At 36.8% G+C, this 9,001-nt stretch overlaps 1 protein-coding gene across 2 annotated transcripts in view; it reads right to left on the bottom strand.

The window, feature by feature from the left end:
- CDKAL1 (CDKAL1 threonylcarbamoyladenosine tRNA methylthiotransferase) overlaps window positions 1-9,001 on the bottom strand; it is a 436,369-nt gene that overhangs the window by 49,906 nt on the left and 377,462 nt on the right. The window lies entirely within an intron of this gene.

Here is a 9,001-nt window from a genome sequence, read left to right as displayed (position 1 = left end):
CAAATACTCAAGTTCTCTAGCAGCTAGAATTGCACTTTGAATCCACTAAAATTGTTGGAAAAAATTGCAAGAGTCACCTCCAGCACAAAGTATTCTGTCCCAGTTGACAACCTTGCTATATCCCCAAGCCCCAACTCTACATTCACAAATTGTCCACTAGTCCAGATTACAAATAAACAAATCAGTATTTTGGAACTTCTACCTGCTTGCAATTCAAATATCTAAATCCAGGTATTAGCACTAGCAAACACCAATACTATGTTGCCATTTTTCTTGTTTTACAGATGGAAAACCTGAGACAGACAGGTTGGCAACAAATCTCTAAGATTTGAGAAAGAAAGCCCAGATACAGACTCCCAAGTTTGTGACTCCATGGATGTTAAAAGCACAGGCAATTTTTGCATCCAAGCACATTTACTCTGTGGTAAATATACCTCTAACAGAATCATATAGCTGTTTGCCACCCTGAAATACTGAACTATTTCTGAGCCTACCTACATAAAACCTGTGTCTCAACAAACATTTTAAATAAGGAAGTCATTTGCAATCTTTTTATATTTGTCATTTTAGCCTATTTAATCCCAAACTACAAAAAAAAAAAAAAAAGTCTGTGAAGAACATACCTCCTCTAAAGGAAACAAAAAAACAGAATTTGTTAATTAGAAAACCAGGCCAAGCATATTCAGAATGCTAGAGAAGGTACTTTTAATTAAAACAAAGATCGTTCCAGTGAAGACACACAGTCATCCTCACAACACTTTAACTGGTCAGGGTCTGCAAGGCTTCTGGGTTTTTCACACAATATTGACAGAAACTGCTTATTACGAATAGTTTACATACACAGCATCTGGCTTTGCTGAGTAACTTGATATTCTGGATTAGATTCAGATTGTATGTATATATGTGAATTGTTCTTTCCCTTTCTAAATTATCACTCAGCGTGTGGAAAACTGACATACTGGCATAAACCACGTACAATAATTTGAGGTTTCTCTTGTCAGCCAGATGCGATTTATCACGCTACCTTTCAGCAGTGCTCAATATACTGCATGGTTTTCTTAATAATCACCAGGTTGCCCTTCATCATTCAATAGAAAAGACCTACCACCTATTTTGACTGTAACAAAACTAGCCAAAAGGCATGACTGCCAGGACCTGAAACACTCTTAAAATAGAGTGAAGCAACTACCCAACAAGAGTACTTCAACTAAAAAAAAGCAAACCAACACTCCATAAATTACTCTGTGCAAACAATTCCTGTCTCACTTATTGGAAGCTTTGTGGGCAGGATGGACATCTGTGTGTTCAACCAACCAAAAAGGGGTTTCACAACTGCTTTTGTTTTTAAATGAAAATATTCTTTCCTTTAACCCTAAAAATAGGTATTTTTGTCCTTCTGAATGCACCTTTTGCTAAATGATGACAGTGAAGGCAGTCCTCTGAGCTTTATTAAAGCCCAATACATTTTTCTAGGTGATATATTACACGACCTAATTGAGAAACATAAAAGACAATTTCAGATTTTTTTTTAAATGCTAGATTTATACATCAGTGTTTTTACCTATGTAAAATCTTTTTGTTTTCCGTTACCTTTTTCTATGAGTTAAAACACATGTATGTGTGTACATAACCAATCAGTCATAATTCGAATTTGCTCTGCCTTGTATATAGGAAGAAACATGCCATCCCCCACATGCACTCTAAATCCCACCCTGATAATTCTTTGTCTCTACTTCTTTACGATATGTCCTGGATGACCAATCTCTCTTTAAGAGGATCCACGCACCATATACAATCTCTAGTAAGCAGCAAAGAACTTAATAACAGAAAAAAAAAAAAAAAAAGCCACAAAACCCACATTATCCTTTAAGGATCACCTTGTAGTAGAAAACTGCAAAAGAGGAAAACAGGTGCATTAGGCTTTTGTGTGCTGAAAATTACCTGGGGACCTGCACCCTCTCCTGCACCCTGTGATCATTCTGTCGTCACCATAACACAAGGCTGTAGTTGATTCATCAAGACTGAACTGGTTATGCAAAAACACCAGATCCCTCTTCCAACAGAGTGGATTTCTACAGAAGAAACCTACATACATAGGTTAGTGGACTTCTCCTCTATAAATATTTCTCCTCCGTGCAACAATTCTAAGAGAACTAATGAGTTAGACATAGCAAATTGAGCATTTACAAGAACGTGAGTCATTCATAAACACAGCGCACGATGTGTTGGCTGCACTTTACACACATCAGGCAACAATCACTGATGGCGTCGATTTTAGGTGGAATTTCTACTCTTTGTATGAATTTCTTCAGTCCAAGGAGGAGAGCATGTGCTATGGGACACCTAAGCTCCTGGTGTACTTTGCATGATACGTAACGAATCTCATTGTTTATTCTTACTTGCTTATATCCTTGAATGTGATTTTCTGGCTTCCTTGCTCAGGATGCTTAGTAGATAAAAAGCAGCAAGAGGAAATTGTAATGTATAAACCTTGGCAAGAAATAATTTATATCTCAGCATTCTCTACTCAGGGAGATGCAAACAGTGTAATCTTTATTCAAAATTTCAAATATTTCAAAATATCAAAAGTGAACATCCTAATCAGTTACACTTTTTTTGCCTGGTGTTATTTGATACCCCAAAAAATTTCACGTTATAGGAAGATAAAGTTTAATTTTAATGAATGTAGAAATAAAAAGGAATTACTATTATATGCCAAATTTACTTTGCTACTTTTCAGAGTGTCAAATCATACTTAGCTGTGAAATCTAATCTTCCTTTGTGTTTTCACACCCAGTTATTTAATTTTATGGAGCCCCAGAATTAATAAACAAAACATTGCATTTCTTGAATTATTTTCTATAATGCATTTCCCATATTGATGATGTCTAAAAAGTTGTACAAACTAAGAACACAGAAAGAAAGGTATCTGTCATCTCTGTAGCTACTATACTAATGGAATAAATTCTTACAATTTCCTAAGAAAGCCTCTACTCTCAAACTCTGAGCTTGGATCTCCAACTTGAAGTTATGCAGCAAATCAAGACCCAGAATGAAACAGAGACTTTAAGTGCTGAGCATATAAAAGCTCAGTATCTTTAAAATCAGGCCCTGCAGTCATACTGTATACTGTCAAAGCAATTTTAAGGTAATCCTTTAGATTCTTGTTTCCACATATAATTTTACTTTACCATTCTGAATAGATAACTACAGTACAGTAGGGTGTCTTTTAGATTCTTAGAAATAATCCTTTTAACAATATTAATAAGAACCACATGACACTTTTCTAAGTCAAAGCTGAAGAATAAGCTAGTATTATTATCACTTATTTTTCTGCAAAGGAATTTTCTGGAATACTTGCAAACAAGCACAGCATCCATTCAAATTATTTTTGTACTTATCTGCATACACTGTGGTCCATACTATTCTGAGTAATATACGGAAACTTCAAATTCAGCCATGTTGTCCCTTTGGACAGGGATGCAAAGCAGTTTAACACTTAATTGAGGTGCAAGCTAAGAGCACTGCTTTGGAGTGCCAATATTCACGATGTAAGCTCCCTATATGGCCAGTGGAGGGAGGCTGAGTCAGGGGATCCAAGCTGACTGTCTAAAGTAGATGATTTAGTGACAAATCCATGACTTTAGAAAACGAAGGCGTTTATGTGTTTATATTTCAGAACATTTTTATAACAGAAGAGCTATACACAGAGAGGGATGTACTGGTAAAACTGGACAAGTGCTTTTATATAAATACTGTACATATGTAAACTAAGGCATTTTTTTAAAAATACATACACCCATAATACTTTCCATTAGGTGAAAAGCTACAACAATAGAGAAACTGCAGCACTATGGATTCCCACAGCTGAGGCTCAGCTTGAAGTAGAAGACTGGATATACATTACAATTAATGTCACTGAAAAAAATGAAAAAAAGCAGAACAGGGCAACAGAGCAGAAGTAACTAAACACTTCAGAACTGTGGCAGGATTTTTTCCCCTTTGTACCCAGAGCTTCTATACAGCTTTGTTAACACCTACAAAAAAAAAGTTCATGTTATCTAGGTGAAACCACTTACTTTCAGGTAAACTGTAAGTAAAGAAAGGAAGTGATATTGGTGCATACCTAGCAAAACCAGAAAAGTTTCATGCCATCACGTTTTGGAACATTGTAGTAAAAGAGAAAAGAGGAGCAAAAAGAGTCCATCACGTGGCAAGTCAGAAGGTTTAGGAAACCCACCAAAATGGCTGAGAAGGGTGAAATCTGATCTTTCACAGGAGGCATGACTGCAATGCAGCACCAGAAGTTACCAATGCCTGCAGTCGGCTGGCTTGCTGCCTTAATCATGACCGCTTGACGGTTTTCCCCTGTGTAATGCAGAGGTAGCATATCAGATCCCTGCAGATGCTGGAAGCTGAAGGCAACAGAAAGAACAGCTTTGACATTCTGTCACAGAGATGACAGGACAAAATGGCCTGCAATAAACAACAGTTTGAGCAGGATAATTTGATGCATTGCGTTCTTAAGCTTCTCCAGATGCTGAACTCAGCTTGGGATGTGAGATAAGGGGATGGCAATTACTTCATGGAATAGAGTCTGGTTCTGTGAAACCAGGAAAAAGGAACCTCCCTGTGAATGCAGAAGAAATAATCCACCTGCTCTTTTTTTTTTTTTTTTCCTTAAACCTTTTCCCAGTCGTCAGCTTTTAAGGTGATTCATGTTCAGGTCATATACTCTGCAGACTGAAAAAAAATCAATGTTTCTAATCAATTTTTAATCATTTTGTGTTACTTTGTTGCAGTGACAATGCAAAACAAAACAAAAACTTCGAACCAAATCAAAACCAACAAACTTACATGAAAACACGTCTTCTCCTTTTACTGTCTACCAGTAACCAGATTTACAAAAGTTGCTTCTTAACTGCTGTGTGCATGTTTAAATCTGCACAGAGCTCCATCTGCATACGTCATTGTGGCTGTTTAGCATCTCTGCATTCACAAATATATGAACAGAGTTAGGTCGGTCTGAAAATTGGCCTTTTTTATTGGCACACTGTCAGATTCGCAAGACGACTGTTCTACTGGATTACTCGCCATAAATAACGATTTGCTAACCAATGCCTGTTGGGTCCAGTCCATCCTTTCTAAGTAGTTAGTTAATGATATTCCATATGCAGGGAAGCTGACCCTTTGTGATCCCAATGACAGAAAAACTGCGAGCCCTAGGTTTTACAGCACGCATAAAAATAATGAGCATCATGGTAAATTTTAGAGGTGATAAAGCTATTTTTGTAAGTCTAAGAGGATTGTCTATGCTCCTGCAAATAAATACCCAAATGGCAAGGACTTGTCTTATTGAATACCTGGAGTATGTTTTTTTGTATACAGCAAAAGGTATCTAAAATATTTGCTGATCTCAGTTTGAATTTTCTCTTGTGATACATAATCTTTAAAATGGTTTCCTTCTGGTGTAGCATGCTCATTTTAATAACAATATTTATTTCATGTTGTGTTTCATCCCAAACGCTCTTCAAATATTTTAAGAGACGATGAAAAACATGCAGTGCAAAACAGCTATACCCCTCCCTAAAAATACAGCTATCCTTTAAAGATGAATATCAAACATTTAACCCTATATTGTCATACCGCATAAGAATTTTAGAACAAGAAGCAAACCAGACCACATTCACTTTAATGAATTCAAGGAAATACAAATGATGTCAAATTGTTGCCTAAATGGTGAAACCTGGAACACATCAAATCCTTGTAGAAAATACCAGAGGGCTAGGTAAATATATTGACTAAAATTTCTCTTCCACATTACAAACACCTAGCAGCACAACCACAAGAAACAGCTCTGCCTGTAGAACATCATCATTAATGTGTTGGCTTCCATTAGAGATCACACCAGATAAATACCCGACTATATCTAGAGAGCTAGGAATCAGTAAAATCAAAACACAAGATTTCCATCTTGAATTGGGTCAAAAGGGGCAGACTGCTGTTTTTCTGACTGAGAAGTATGTTAGCAATAAACACTAAACTACTTAACTGGCACTAGCACAATATTATAAATTAACAAAATGTTTTCCAAAATTTATTAATGACATTCTCCAGAACTGCTAGTCCCAGTTTTCCCCCAAAAACCTTGTTATCCACACTAGGCTGAAGAAGCTTGCCCGATTTTTCAAATTTCAGCACTCGATTTAAGGTCAAAGCCAATAACACCAGAGAGATAAAATATTTCAGAGCATTCTGTGCTCTGTAAAATAGTATTTGAATATAATTTTTATTCTTGAGTTGTCAGGAAAATCTTGAGATTTTGTCAACACAAGAGGAATCATTTTCTAGAGGTCTTCATTTCATCACTTCAGTTCAAATTTTCCATGGATGAAGAAATTACTCATAAAATTAATATTCTAGCTAAGGCTATCTCCTTGTATACAAATTACTGAAGAAGAGGAACAGGGCCTCCTTTGTATATGGGACATACACATTCCCACATCTCCCTCCTAGTAAGTGATCTCCCTCTCATTAGCTGATAGCAAATGCAAAGTTGTAGTGTTCTTTTGCAGAATGGTCAACCATTTTTAATGTTTCTCTTGTACATTTTTAAATAGTAAAACAACACAAACAAGCAAAGTAGACTCTCAAAAAACACTTCAGGCAGTATAAATATACTGTATCATGATAAAAGCAGAATGGCTACATTAATCCCTCAGAGATCAATGGTCCAATGCCAACCTGCAAGATTTATATAGTGTATTCAAACTTAAGATGTGAGAAACATTTTAGAGATTTCTTAAGTTGCAAAGATTCTTAATAAATGCCTAAAGTTTCTTTGATATATATATATATTTTTATACACAAAGAGTGGCTGGATATAAACAAGCTCAAGGAAATGACATTCCTATCACCCTATTTCTCAAAACACACAATGCTCACCTCTTACAACTCCCTCCCACCCTCCCCCCAAAAATATAAAAAATTGAAAGAGACTGCTTAGTTACCTAACATCTTTTAATTACACTAGGGAGACAAAATCAAATATTCAGAAGTTACCTAGTCCACACCATGAACAATACTTTGGGATTATATCAAAACGACAGAGTGATTTAGGATTTTCTGCTGAACTTTCCCTTCCATAGGTAAAGACAGTACTGAAAGAATGAAAGCAAGCAGCAGAGGGAAATGATGCTGAGTGCTATTCTCAGCACAAGTTCTCAGGCAACCATGAACTTGGTCTTGCTGATTCAGGGAATCCGATTTTGTACAACACCTACAATCCAACAGAAGAGATGATCTTGCAGCACCACTGAACACCTGAGTCAGGCACGTGCCCTCAGGACTGTTTTAGAGATCTCACATAACATGGAGACTCAGTAAACCCTGAAGGCTACCACTCAAGTGGAAGCTTGGTGAAATGGTGGGAAGTTGGAAAAGTTAGCCAGCTAAGCTTGCCTGAAGAGGAGGAAGTCTGGGGTATTGGACTACACTTAAAAATAAAAAAAAGCCTACGTGCTACAGCTGGATCATTTACCTCAAGGGGCCCAAGACACTTAGAGAAAATGCATGAGAACTAAAAGAAAGAAATGAAGCTTGGGCAAGGCAGAGGAAGAGAGGGTCATGCTTTCTTGGCAAAGGTGTTTAATCTAACTGCAAGCTCAAATAAAGAAGAAAGCAACTGGCTAAAATTGGGGGAGATAATGATATACTTCATGAGAGGAAGAAAAATGAGTATACAGGAGAAGAAACACTGAGTTCAATAATGATTTTCCACCCTAGTGTGATGAAGAAAAAGAAGCTGTGAAATGCATGCAGCCATACATTACTTTGTCTAGGCTTGCATACTACTTACATAAAGTGTCTGGCATTTGGAACCTTGGTAATGTCCATGTGCTTGCTAGATTCAAATGTTGTTCAGCCCTGAAGAAATAAGTTTTAATAAAAAGCAGGCACAGAGTTGTGCAACCTGAGAATTTCTGAGCAATTAATTTATGGCATGACAAAAGATTGCTGACATATTTTTAGTAACACATGTATGTTTGTATTTATATATCATGTTTATATAGATGTATTAAGGGACAGGAAGAGAAAAGGCATGTTTCTCTTGGCCAAATTCACTGTACATATGAGAAGATCCTTTTATTTGGTATTTTTCCTACAAGCTGTCTTGGTACCATTCCCAGGCCTCCATGTTAGGAGCTTATTTCTATTATTCCCATTTACCAGACATCACATGTAATCTGCTTGTACAGATTGTCTCTTTTCTGTAATGTACCTGCTTGTACATGCTGATCTCTTTCCTGCCAAAAACTCTGTCATTCTAGGAGCTTTTTGTACACTCCTATCCACATTGCTTTGTTTTCTTCTTCCTCTCAAAGTCAGTCCTCTGCTTCTTCTACTCCAGGTAACCAACATTACAAAAACATTGAAATAAGAACAGAACTGAGCTGTGGGAGGTACTCTACTAGAAGATGTAAACAAGGTATAGTCTGGGTGAAAGCAGACCAAATGACACATTGGGAAAAAGACAAGCTTTCTAAGCACACATCTTCAAGTCATGAAGGTGTTAATAGCTGCTATCAATCAGGTTTTTCCTCTGTAGACAACTACAGAGGTGAGATGTTTATCTGCTAATTAGGTATCAGCACTTCAATATGTTCTACCTTTTCCCTTCCAATTTTAATTGAAATAAAAATAAAAGGTTCTGTCTTCCAAAGCCTAAGAAATACCTTTAAATCTAGGACACGATCAGATACCTTATTCAAATTAGTTTGTTATATCCAAGGGTCTGAACAGAGAAATGTCATCACATTACACGTACAGGATACGAATGCTTGGCCAGTTATGACCTCTATCAAATACCACATGAATGCTGGCATGACCTTTACTTCAGCCATTTCTCTTCCACTAGATTTCTAACTACTACTACTGTAATTACTTGTTGCCCTCCTTTGATTATCCTGCCAGCTTCACATAAACCATTTTTCCTGGGATC

Source organism: Anser anser, assembly GCF_964211835.1.
Source record: "Anser anser genome assembly, chromosome: 2".
Taxonomy (NCBI): Eukaryota; Metazoa; Chordata; class Aves; order Anseriformes; family Anatidae; genus Anser; species Anser anser.
The sequence above is the reverse complement of the archived record's forward strand: the minus strand, read 5'-3'. Positions and strand labels throughout refer to the sequence as shown.